Below are 9,430 nucleotides of genomic sequence, written 5' to 3'. Positions count from 1 at the left end.
GCCTTTGTAGTGTGGAAATGCGCTTGACGGAGATCCATTTCAGCATGTTTAGTTAAAAAACACTCAATTTGTTTCTGCCCAGTTTCGAACTGGGGACCTTTCGCGTGTAAAGCGAACGTGATAACCACTACACTAGAGAAACCTCACAGTGAGTTTAGTGGCCTTTTTCAAAGACAGGTTCATCCCATAATCTGCACCGCAAGCAGAGTGTCAGTCTGTGTAGATTCCACAAACAACAGAACAGAGATAATTCACCATTGGAGTCTGGCTTGAGATCCTTAGTATGATTGCCTTCAAATAGCTTTTAGCCTTTGTAGCTGGATATCCACTTACCTTAGAGCCATTTCAGCACATATAGTAAAAATTGCTCAAGTTGTTTCCACCCAGTTTCGAACTGGGGACCTTTCGCGTGTGAGGCGAACGTGATAACCACTACACTATGGAAACCTGTCTTCAGGAAGCAGAAGAAAATCTTCAGACTCACAAATTAAAATGTGTATAATGTAAAAGGGAGATAGATACTCTTGGCGTTGCAAACAATTCATACTTTCTGTCAAAAGTTGGTCGCTGTTTCTGCTCGGTTTCGAACCGAGGACCTTTCGCGTGTTAGGCGAACGTGATAACCACTACACTACAGAAACTTCACTTTGGGTTGAGTGGTCTTTTTCCAACACAGGTTCATCCAATAATATGCACTGCAAGCAGAGTGTCAGTCTGTGTAGATTCCACAAACAACAGGACAGAGCTAATTCATCATGGTAGTCTGACTTGAGGTCCTTAGTATGATTGCCTCCAAATAGCTTGAAATTACAGCCTTTGTAGCATGGAAATCCACTAACCTGAGAGCCATTTCAGCACATATAGTAAAAATTACTCAAGATGTTTCCACCCAGTTTCGAACTGGGGACCTTTCGCGTGTGAGGCGAACGTGATAACCACTACACTATGGAAACCTGTCTTGAGGTAGCATAAGGAAGTCTTGCGAATCACGAATTTTAAAAAACGTATAATGTAAAAGAGAGCTAAATACTCTTAGCGTCGCAAACAATCTATACTTTCTGTCAAAAGCTGACCGCTGTTTCTGCTCGGTTTCGAACCGAGGACCTTTCGCGTGTTAGGCGAACGTGATAACCACTACACTACAGAAACCTCATGGTGAGCTTAACTGCCTTTTTCCAAGACAGGTTCATCCCATAATCTGCCCTGCAATCAGAGTGTTGGTCTGTGTAAATTCCACAAGCAACAGGAAAGTGCTCATTGGGCTTGGTAGTCTGTCTTGAGATCCTTAGCACGATTGCCTTCAACTAGCTTGAAATTGGAGCCTTTGTAGTGTGGAAATGCGCTTGACGGAGATCCATTTCAGCATGTTTAGTTAAAAAACACTCAATTTGTTTCTGCCCAGTTTCGAACTGGGGACCTTTCGCGTGTAAAGCGAACGTGATAACCACTACACTAGAGAAACCTCACAGTGAGTTTAGTGGCCTTTTTCAAAGACAGGTTCATCCCATAATCTGCACCGCAAGCAGAGTGTCAGTCTGTGTAGATTCCACAAACAACAGAACAGAGATAATTCACCATTGGAGTCTGGCTTGAGATCCTTAGTATGATTGCCTTCAAATAGCTTTTAGCCTTTGTAGCTGGATATCCACTTACCTTAGAGCCATTTCAGCACATATAGTAAAAATTGCTCAAGTTGTTTCCACCCAGTTTCGAACTGGGGACCTTTCGCGTGTGAGGCGAACGTGATAACCACTACACTATGGAAACCTGTCTTCAGGAAGCAGAAGAAAATCTTCAGACTCACAAATTAAAATGTGTATAATGTAAAAGGGAGATAGATACTCTTGGCGTTGCAAACAATTCATACTTTCTGTCAAAAGTTGGTCGCTGTTTCTGCTCGGTTTCGAACCGAGGACCTTTCGCGTGTTAGGCGAACGTGATAACCACTACACTACAGAAACTTCACTTTGGGTTGAGTGGTCTTTTTCCAACACAGGTTCATCCAATAATATGCACTGCAAGCAGAGTGTCAGTCTGTGTAGATTCCACAAACAACAGGACAGAGCTAATTCATCATGGTAGTCTGACTTGAGGTCCTTAGTATGATTGCCTCCAAATAGCTTGAAATTACAGCCTTTGTAGCATGGAAATCCACTAACCTGAGAGCCATTTCAGCACATATAGTAAAAATTACTCAAGATGTTTCCACCCAGTTTCGAACTGGGGACCTTTCGCGTGTGAGGCGAACGTGATAACCACTACACTATGGAAACCTGTCTTGAGGTAGCATAAGGAAGTCTTGCGAATCACGAATTTTAAAAAACGTATAATGTAAAAGAGAGCTAAATACTCTTAACGTCGCAAACAATCTATACTTTCTGTCAAAAGCTGACCGCTGTTTCTGCTCGGTTTCGAACCGAGGACCTTTCGCGTGTTAGGCGAACGTGATAACCACTACACTACAGAAACCTCATGGTGAGCTTAACTGCCTTTTTCCAAGACAGGTTCATCCCATAATCTGCCCTGCAATCAGAGTGTTGGTCTGTGTAAATTCCACAAGCAACAGGAAAGTGCTCATTGGGCTTGGTAGTCTGTCTTCAGATCCTTAGCACGATTGCCTTCAACTAGCTTGAAATTGGAGCCTTTGTAGTGTGGAAATGCGCTTGACGGAGATCCATTTCAGCATGTTTAGTTAAAAAACACTCAATTTGTTTCTGCCCAGTTTCGAACTGGGGACCTTTCGCGTGTAAAGCGAACGTGATAACCACTACACTAGAGAAACCTCACAGTGAGTTTAGTGGCCTTTTTCAAAGACAGGTTCATCCCATAATCTGCACCGCAAGCAGAGTGTCAGTCTGTGTAGATTCCACAAACAACAGAACAGAGATAATTCACCATTGGAGTCTGGCTTGAGATCCTTAGTATGATTGCCTTCAAATAGCTTTTAGCCTTTGTAGCTGGATATCCACTTACCTTAGAGCCATTTCAGCACATATAGTAAAAATTGCTCAAGTTGTTTCCACCCAGTTTCGAACTGGGGACCTTTCGCGTGTGAGGCGAACGTGATAACCACTACACTATGGAAACCTGTCTTCAGGAAGCAGAAGAAAATCTTCAGACTCACAAATTAAAATGTGTATAATGTAAAAGGGAGATAGATACTCTTGGCGTTGCAAACAATTCATACTTTCTGTCAAAAGTTGGTCGCTGTTTCTGCTCGGTTTCGAACCGAGGACCTTTCGCGTGTTAGGCGAACGTGATAACCACTACACTACAGAAACTTCACTTTGGGTTGAGTGGTCTTTTTCCAACACAGGTTCATCCAATAATATGCACTGCAAGCAGAGTGTCAGTCTGTGTAGATTCCACAAACAACAGGACAGAGCTAATTCATCATGGTAGTCTGACTTGAGGTCCTTAGTATGATTGCCTCCAAATAGCTTGAAATTACAGCCTTTGTAGCATGGAAATCCACTAACCTGAGAGCCATTTCAGCACATATAGTAAAAATTACTCAAGATGTTTCCACCCAGTTTCGAACTGGGGACCTTTCGCGTGTGAGGCGAACGTGATAACCACTACACTATGGAAACCTGTCTTGAGGTAGCATAAGGAAGTCTTGCGAATCACGAATTTTAAAAAACGTATAATGTAAAAGAGAGCTAAATACTCTTAGCGTCGCAAACAATCTATACTTTCTGTCAAAAGCTGACCGCTGTTTCTGCTCGGTTTCGAACCGAGGACCTTTCGCGTGTTAGGCGAACGTGATAACCACTACACTACAGAAACCTCATGGTGAGCTTAACTGCCTTTTTCCAAGACAGGTTCATCCCATAATCTGCCCTGCAATCAGAGTGTTGGTCTGTGTAAATTCCACAAGCAACAGGAAAGTGCTCATTGGGCTTGGTAGTCTTTCTTGAGATCCTTAGCACGATTGCCTTCAACTAGCTTGAAATTGGAGCCTTTGTAGTGTGGAAATGCGCTTGCCGGAGATCCATTTCAGCATGTTTAGTTAAAAAAACACTCAATTTGTTTCTGCCCAGTTTCGAACTGGGGACCTTTCGCGTGTAAAGCGAACGTGATAACCACTACACTACAGAAACCTCACAGTGAGTTTAGTGGCCTTTTTCCAAGACAGGTTCATCCCATAATCTGCACCGCAAGCAGAGTGTCAGTCTGTGTAGATTCCACAAACAACAGAACAGAGATAATTCACCATTGGAGTCTGGCTTGAGATCCTTAGTATGATTGCCTTCAAATAGCTTTTAGCCTTTGTAGCTGGATATCCACTTACCTTAGAGCCATTTCAGCACATATAGTAAAAATTGCTCAAGTTGTTTCCACCCAGTTTCGAACTGGGGACCTTTCGCGTGTGAGGCGAACGTGATAACCACTATACTATGGAAACCTGTCTTCAGGAAGCAGAAGAAAATCTTCAGACTCACAAATTAAAATGTGTATAATGTAAAAGGGAGATAGATACTCTTGGCGTTGCAAACAATTCATACTTTCTGTCAAAAGTTGGTCGCTGTTTCTGCTCAGTTTCGAACCGAGGACCTTTCGCGTGTTAGGCGAACGTGATAACCACTACACTACAGAAACCTCATGGTGAGCTTAATTGCCTTTTTCCAAGACAGGTTCATCCCATAATCTGCCCTGCAATCAGAGTGTTGGTCTGTGTAAATTCCACAAGCAACAGGAAAGTGCTCATTGGGCTCTGTAGTCTGTCTTGAGATCCTTAGCACGATTGCCTTCAACTAGCTTGAAATTGGAGCCTTTGTAGTGTGGAAATGCGCTTGCCGGAGATCCATTTCAGCATGTTTAGTTAAAAAACACTCAATTTGTTTCTGCCCAGTTTCGAACTGGGGACCTTTCGCGTGTAAAGCGAACGTGATAACCACTACACTAGAGAAACCTCACAATGAGTTTAGTGGCCTTTTTCCAAGACAGGTTCATCCCATAATCTGCACCGCAAGCAGAGTGTCAGTCTGTGTAGATTCCACAAACAACAGAACAGAGATAATTCACCATTGGAGTCTGGCTTGAGATCCTTAGTATGATTGCCTTCAAATAGCTTTTAGCCTTTGTAGCTGGATATCCACTTACCTTAGAGCCATTTCAGCACATATAGTAAAAATTGCTCAAGTTGTTTCCACCCAGTTTCGAACTGGGGACCTTTCGCGTGTGAGGCGAACGTGATAACCACTACACTATGGAAACCTGTCTTCAGGAAGCAGAAGAAAATCTTCAGACTCACAAATTAAAATGTGTATAATGTAAAAGGGAGATAGATACTCTTGGCGTTGCAAACAATTCATACTTTCTGTCAAAAGTTGGTCGCTGTTTCTGCTCGGTTTCGAACCGAGGACCTTTCGCGTGTTAGGCGAACGTGATAACCACTACACTACAGAAACCTCATGGTGAGCTTAATTGCCTTTTTCCAAGACAGGTTCATCCCATAATCTGCCCTGCAATCAGAGTGTTGGTCTGTGTAAATTCCACAAGCAACAGGAAAGTGCTCATTGGGCTTGGTAGTCTGTCTTGAGATCCTTAGCACGATTGCCTTCAACTAGCTTGAAATTGGAGCCTTTGTAGTGTGGAAATGCGCTTGCCGGAGATCCATTTCAGCATGTTTAGTTAAAAAACACTCAATTTGTTTCTGCCCAGTTTCGAACTGGGGACCTTTCGCGTGTAAAGCGAACGTGATAACCACTACACTAGAGAAACCTCACAGTGAGTTTAGTGGCCTTTTTCCAAGACAGGTTCATCCCATAATCTGCACCGCAAGCAGAGTGTCAGTCTGTGTAGATTCCACAAACAACAGAACAGAGATAATTCACCATTGGAGTCTGGCTTGAGATCCTTAGTATGATTGCCTTCAAATAGCTTTTAGCCTTTGTAGCTGGATATCCACTTACCTTAGAGCCATTTCAGCACATATAGTAAAAATTGCTCAAGTTGTTTCCACCCAGTTTCGAACTGGGGACCTTTCGCGTGTGAGGCGAACGTGATAACCACTACACTATGGAAACCTGTCTTCAGGAAGCAGAAGAAAATCTTCAGACTCACAAATTAAAATGTGTATAATGTAAAAGGGAGATAGATACTCTTGGCGTTGCAAACAATTCATACTTTCTGTCAAAAGTTGGTCGCTGTTTCTGCTCGGTTTCGAACCGAGGACCTTTCGCGTGTTAGGCGAACGTGATAACCACTACACTACAGAAACCTCATGGTGAGCTTAATTGCCTTTTTCCAAGACAGGTTCATCCCATAATCTGCCCTGCAATCAGAGTGTTGGTCTGTGTAAATTCCACAAGCAACAGGAAAGTGCTCATTGGGCTTGGTAGTCTGTCTTGAGATCCTTAGCACGATTGCCTTCAACTAGCTTGAAATTGGAGCCTTTGTAGTGTGGAAATGCGCTTGCCGGAGATCCATTTCAGCATGTTTAGTTAAAAAACACTCAATTTGTTTCTGCCCAGTTTCGAACTGGGGACCTTTCGCGTGTAAAGCGAACGTGATAACCACTACACTACAGAAACCTCACAGTGAGTTTAGTGGCCTTTTTCCAAGACAGGTTCATCCCATAATCTGCACCGCAAGCAGAGTGTCAGTCTGTGTAGATTCCACAAACAACAGAACAGAGATAATTCACCATTGGAGTCTGGCTTGAGATCCTTAGTATGATTGCCTTCAAATAGCTTTTAGCCTTTGTAGCTGGATATCCACTTACCTTAGAGCCATTTCAGCACATATAGTAAAAATTGCTCAAGTTGTTTCCACCCAGTTTCGAACTGGGGACCTTTCGCGTGTGAGGCGAACGTGATAACCACTACACTATGGAAACCTGTCTTCAGGAAGCAGAAGAAAATCTTCAGACTCACAAATTAAAATGTGTATAACGTAAAAGGGAGATAGATACTCTTGGCGTTGCAAACAATTCATACTTTCTGTCAAAAGTTGGTCGCTGTTTCTGCTCGGTTTCGAACCGAGGACCTTTCGCGTGTTAGGCGAACGTGATAACCACTACACTACAGAAACTTCACTTTGGGTTGAGTGGTCTTTTTCCAAGACAGGTTCATCCAATAATATGCACTGCAAGCAGAGTGTCAGTCTGTGTAGATTCCACAAACAACAGGACAGAGCTAATTCATCATGGCAGTCTGACTTGAGGTCCTTTGTATGATTGCCTCCAAATAGCTTGAAATTACAGCCTTTGTAGCATGGAAATCCACTAACCTGAGAGCCATTTCAGCACATATAGTAAAAATTACTCAAGATGTTTCCACCCAGTTTCGAACTGGGGACCTTTCGCGTGTGAGGCGAACGTGATAACCACTACACTATGGAAACCTGTCCTGAGGTAGCATAAGGAAGTCTTGCGAATCACGATTTTTAAAAAACGTATAATGTAAAAGAGAGCTAAATACTCTTAGCGTCGCAAACAATCTATACTTTCTGTCAAAAGCTGACCGCTGTTTCTGCTCGGTTTCGAACCGAGGACCTTTCGCGTGTTAGGCGAACGTGATAACCACTACACTACAGAAACCTCATGGTGAGCTTAATTGCCTTTTTCCAAGACAGGTTCATCCCATAATCTGCCCTGCAATCAGAGTGTTGGTCTGTGTAAATTCCACAAGCAACAGGAAAGTGCTCATTGGGCTTGGTAGTCTGTCTTGAGATCCTTAGCACGATTGCCTTCAACTAGCTTGAAATTGGAGCCTTTGTAGTGTGGAAATGCGCTTGCCGGAGATCCATTTCAGCATGTTTAGTTAAAAAACACTCAATTTGTTTCTGCCCAGTTTCGAACTGGGGACCTTTCGCGTGTAAAGCGAACGTGATAACCACTACACTACAGAAACCTCAAAGTGAGTTTAGTGGCCTTTTTCCAAGACAGGTTCATCCCATAATCTGCACCGCAAGCAGAGTGTCAGTCTGTGTAGATTCCACAAACAACAGAACAGAGATAATTCACCATTGGAGTCTGGCTTGAGATCCTTAGTATGATTGCCTTCAAATAGCTTTTAGCCTTTGTAGCTGGATATCCACTTACCTTAGAGCCATTTCAGCACATATAGTAAAAATTGCTCAAGTTGTTTCCACCCAGTTTCGAACTGGGGACCTTTCGCGTGTGAGGCGAACGTGATAACCACTACACTATGGAAACCTGTCTTCAGGAAGCAGAAGAAAATCTTCAGACTCACAAATTAAAATGTGTATAACGTAAAAGGGAGATAGATACTCTTGGCGTTGCAAACAATTCATACTTTCTGTCAAAAGTTGGTCGCTGTTTCTGCTCGGTTTCGAACCGAGGACCTTTCGCGTGTTAGGCGAACGTGATAACCACTACACTACAGAAACTTCACTTTGGGTTGAGTGGTCTTTTTCCAAGACAGGTTCATCCAATAATATGCACTGCAAGCAGAGTGTCAGTCTGTGTAGATTCCACAAACAACAGGACAGAGCTAATTCATCATGGCAGTCTGACTTGAGGTCCTTTGTATGATTGCCTCCAAATAGCTTGAAATTACAGCCTTTGTAGCATGGAAATCCACTAACCTGAGAGCCATTTCAGCACATATAGTAAAAATTACTCAAGATGTTTCCACCCAGTTTCGAACTGGGGACCTTTCGCGTGTGAGGCGAACGTGATAACCACTACACTATGGAAACCTGTCCTGAGGTAGCATAAGGAAGTCTTGCGAATCACGAATTTTAAAAAACGTATAATGTTAAAGAGAGCTAAATACTCTTAGCGTCGCAAACAATCTATACTTTCTGTCAAAAGCTGACCGCTGTTTCTGCTCGGTTTCGAACCGAGGACCTTTCGCGTGTTAGGCGAACGTGATAACCACTACACTACAGAAACCTCATGGTGAGCTTAATTGCCTTTTTCCAAGACAGGTTCATCCCATAATCTGCCCTGCAATCAGAGTGTTGGTCTGTGTAAATTCCACAAGCAACAGGAAAGTGCTCATTGGGCTTGGTAGTCTGTCTTGAGATCCTTAGCACGATTGCCTTCAACTAGCTTGAAATTGGAGCCTTTGTAGTGTGGAAATGCGCTTGCCGGAGATCCATTTCAGCATGTTTAGTTAAAAAACACTCAATTTGTTTCTGCCCAGTTTCGAACTGGGGACCTTTCGCGTGTAAAGCGAACGTGATAACCACTACACTACAGAAACCTCAAAGTGAGTTTAGTGGCCTTTTTCCAAGACAGGTTCATCCCATAATCTGCACCGCAAGCAGAGTGTCAGTCTGTGTAGATTCCACAAACAACAGAACAGAGATAATTCACCATTGGAGTCTGGCTTGAGATCCTTAGTATGATTGCCTTCAAATAGCTTTTAGCCTTTGTAGCTGGATATCCACTTACCTTAGAGCCATTTCAGCACATATAGTAAAAATTGCTCAAGTTGTTTCCACCCAGTTTCGA

The 9,430-nt window shown here is 43.0% G+C and overlaps 33 non-coding genes across 33 annotated transcripts; all 33 read right to left on the bottom strand.

Annotated features, from left to right (window-relative positions):
* Window positions 1-69: 69 nt before the first annotated feature.
* trnav-uac (transfer RNA valine (anticodon UAC)) lies at window positions 70-142 on the bottom strand. Its single transcript has one exon. It is a non-coding gene; the product is annotated as a tRNA-Val (tRNA).
* A 232-nt stretch (window positions 143-374) lies between these two features.
* trnav-cac (transfer RNA valine (anticodon CAC)) lies at window positions 375-447 on the bottom strand. The gene has a single exon. It is a non-coding gene; the product is annotated as a tRNA-Val (tRNA).
* Window positions 448-568: 121 nt separating this feature from the next.
* Window positions 569-641, bottom strand: trnav-aac (transfer RNA valine (anticodon AAC)). Its single transcript has one exon. It is a non-coding gene; the product is annotated as a tRNA-Val (tRNA).
* Window positions 642-880: 239 nt separating this feature from the next.
* On the bottom strand, window positions 881-953 carry trnav-cac (transfer RNA valine (anticodon CAC)). Its single transcript has one exon. It is a non-coding gene; the product is annotated as a tRNA-Val (tRNA).
* Window positions 954-1,076: 123 nt separating this feature from the next.
* Window positions 1,077-1,149, bottom strand: trnav-aac (transfer RNA valine (anticodon AAC)). The gene has a single exon. It is a non-coding gene; the product is annotated as a tRNA-Val (tRNA).
* A 240-nt stretch (window positions 1,150-1,389) lies between these two features.
* trnav-uac (transfer RNA valine (anticodon UAC)) lies at window positions 1,390-1,462 on the bottom strand. Its single transcript has one exon. It is a non-coding gene; the product is annotated as a tRNA-Val (tRNA).
* Window positions 1,463-1,694: 232 nt separating this feature from the next.
* On the bottom strand, window positions 1,695-1,767 carry trnav-cac (transfer RNA valine (anticodon CAC)). Its single transcript has one exon. It is a non-coding gene; the product is annotated as a tRNA-Val (tRNA).
* A 121-nt stretch (window positions 1,768-1,888) lies between these two features.
* trnav-aac (transfer RNA valine (anticodon AAC)) lies at window positions 1,889-1,961 on the bottom strand. Its single transcript has one exon. It is a non-coding gene; the product is annotated as a tRNA-Val (tRNA).
* Window positions 1,962-2,200: 239 nt separating this feature from the next.
* Window positions 2,201-2,273, bottom strand: trnav-cac (transfer RNA valine (anticodon CAC)). The gene has a single exon. It is a non-coding gene; the product is annotated as a tRNA-Val (tRNA).
* A 123-nt stretch (window positions 2,274-2,396) lies between these two features.
* On the bottom strand, window positions 2,397-2,469 carry trnav-aac (transfer RNA valine (anticodon AAC)). Its single transcript has one exon. It is a non-coding gene; the product is annotated as a tRNA-Val (tRNA).
* Window positions 2,470-2,709: 240 nt separating this feature from the next.
* Window positions 2,710-2,782, bottom strand: trnav-uac (transfer RNA valine (anticodon UAC)). The gene has a single exon. It is a non-coding gene; the product is annotated as a tRNA-Val (tRNA).
* Window positions 2,783-3,014: 232 nt separating this feature from the next.
* Window positions 3,015-3,087, bottom strand: trnav-cac (transfer RNA valine (anticodon CAC)). Its single transcript has one exon. It is a non-coding gene; the product is annotated as a tRNA-Val (tRNA).
* Window positions 3,088-3,208: 121 nt separating this feature from the next.
* On the bottom strand, window positions 3,209-3,281 carry trnav-aac (transfer RNA valine (anticodon AAC)). The gene has a single exon. It is a non-coding gene; the product is annotated as a tRNA-Val (tRNA).
* A 239-nt stretch (window positions 3,282-3,520) lies between these two features.
* Window positions 3,521-3,593, bottom strand: trnav-cac (transfer RNA valine (anticodon CAC)). Its single transcript has one exon. It is a non-coding gene; the product is annotated as a tRNA-Val (tRNA).
* Window positions 3,594-3,716: 123 nt separating this feature from the next.
* Window positions 3,717-3,789, bottom strand: trnav-aac (transfer RNA valine (anticodon AAC)). The gene has a single exon. It is a non-coding gene; the product is annotated as a tRNA-Val (tRNA).
* Window positions 3,790-4,030: 241 nt separating this feature from the next.
* trnav-uac (transfer RNA valine (anticodon UAC)) lies at window positions 4,031-4,103 on the bottom strand. Its single transcript has one exon. It is a non-coding gene; the product is annotated as a tRNA-Val (tRNA).
* A 739-nt stretch (window positions 4,104-4,842) lies between these two features.
* trnav-uac (transfer RNA valine (anticodon UAC)) lies at window positions 4,843-4,915 on the bottom strand. Its single transcript has one exon. It is a non-coding gene; the product is annotated as a tRNA-Val (tRNA).
* Window positions 4,916-5,147: 232 nt separating this feature from the next.
* trnav-cac (transfer RNA valine (anticodon CAC)) lies at window positions 5,148-5,220 on the bottom strand. The gene has a single exon. It is a non-coding gene; the product is annotated as a tRNA-Val (tRNA).
* Window positions 5,221-5,341: 121 nt separating this feature from the next.
* trnav-aac (transfer RNA valine (anticodon AAC)) lies at window positions 5,342-5,414 on the bottom strand. Its single transcript has one exon. It is a non-coding gene; the product is annotated as a tRNA-Val (tRNA).
* Window positions 5,415-5,654: 240 nt separating this feature from the next.
* On the bottom strand, window positions 5,655-5,727 carry trnav-uac (transfer RNA valine (anticodon UAC)). The gene has a single exon. It is a non-coding gene; the product is annotated as a tRNA-Val (tRNA).
* A 232-nt stretch (window positions 5,728-5,959) lies between these two features.
* trnav-cac (transfer RNA valine (anticodon CAC)) lies at window positions 5,960-6,032 on the bottom strand. The gene has a single exon. It is a non-coding gene; the product is annotated as a tRNA-Val (tRNA).
* Window positions 6,033-6,153: 121 nt separating this feature from the next.
* On the bottom strand, window positions 6,154-6,226 carry trnav-aac (transfer RNA valine (anticodon AAC)). Its single transcript has one exon. It is a non-coding gene; the product is annotated as a tRNA-Val (tRNA).
* A 240-nt stretch (window positions 6,227-6,466) lies between these two features.
* On the bottom strand, window positions 6,467-6,539 carry trnav-uac (transfer RNA valine (anticodon UAC)). Its single transcript has one exon. It is a non-coding gene; the product is annotated as a tRNA-Val (tRNA).
* Window positions 6,540-6,771: 232 nt separating this feature from the next.
* Window positions 6,772-6,844, bottom strand: trnav-cac (transfer RNA valine (anticodon CAC)). Its single transcript has one exon. It is a non-coding gene; the product is annotated as a tRNA-Val (tRNA).
* A 121-nt stretch (window positions 6,845-6,965) lies between these two features.
* Window positions 6,966-7,038, bottom strand: trnav-aac (transfer RNA valine (anticodon AAC)). The gene has a single exon. It is a non-coding gene; the product is annotated as a tRNA-Val (tRNA).
* A 239-nt stretch (window positions 7,039-7,277) lies between these two features.
* On the bottom strand, window positions 7,278-7,350 carry trnav-cac (transfer RNA valine (anticodon CAC)). The gene has a single exon. It is a non-coding gene; the product is annotated as a tRNA-Val (tRNA).
* A 123-nt stretch (window positions 7,351-7,473) lies between these two features.
* trnav-aac (transfer RNA valine (anticodon AAC)) lies at window positions 7,474-7,546 on the bottom strand. Its single transcript has one exon. It is a non-coding gene; the product is annotated as a tRNA-Val (tRNA).
* A 240-nt stretch (window positions 7,547-7,786) lies between these two features.
* On the bottom strand, window positions 7,787-7,859 carry trnav-uac (transfer RNA valine (anticodon UAC)). Its single transcript has one exon. It is a non-coding gene; the product is annotated as a tRNA-Val (tRNA).
* Window positions 7,860-8,091: 232 nt separating this feature from the next.
* On the bottom strand, window positions 8,092-8,164 carry trnav-cac (transfer RNA valine (anticodon CAC)). The gene has a single exon. It is a non-coding gene; the product is annotated as a tRNA-Val (tRNA).
* A 121-nt stretch (window positions 8,165-8,285) lies between these two features.
* trnav-aac (transfer RNA valine (anticodon AAC)) lies at window positions 8,286-8,358 on the bottom strand. Its single transcript has one exon. It is a non-coding gene; the product is annotated as a tRNA-Val (tRNA).
* A 239-nt stretch (window positions 8,359-8,597) lies between these two features.
* Window positions 8,598-8,670, bottom strand: trnav-cac (transfer RNA valine (anticodon CAC)). The gene has a single exon. It is a non-coding gene; the product is annotated as a tRNA-Val (tRNA).
* Window positions 8,671-8,793: 123 nt separating this feature from the next.
* trnav-aac (transfer RNA valine (anticodon AAC)) lies at window positions 8,794-8,866 on the bottom strand. Its single transcript has one exon. It is a non-coding gene; the product is annotated as a tRNA-Val (tRNA).
* A 240-nt stretch (window positions 8,867-9,106) lies between these two features.
* On the bottom strand, window positions 9,107-9,179 carry trnav-uac (transfer RNA valine (anticodon UAC)). Its single transcript has one exon. It is a non-coding gene; the product is annotated as a tRNA-Val (tRNA).
* Between the last annotated feature and the right edge of the window lie 251 nt (window positions 9,180-9,430).

This window comes from Pseudorasbora parva, chromosome 5 (genome assembly GCF_024679245.1).
Source record: "Pseudorasbora parva isolate DD20220531a chromosome 5, ASM2467924v1, whole genome shotgun sequence".
NCBI lineage: Eukaryota > Metazoa > Chordata > Actinopteri > Cypriniformes > Gobionidae > Pseudorasbora > Pseudorasbora parva.
This window is presented reverse-complemented; position numbering and strand designations above follow the sequence as displayed.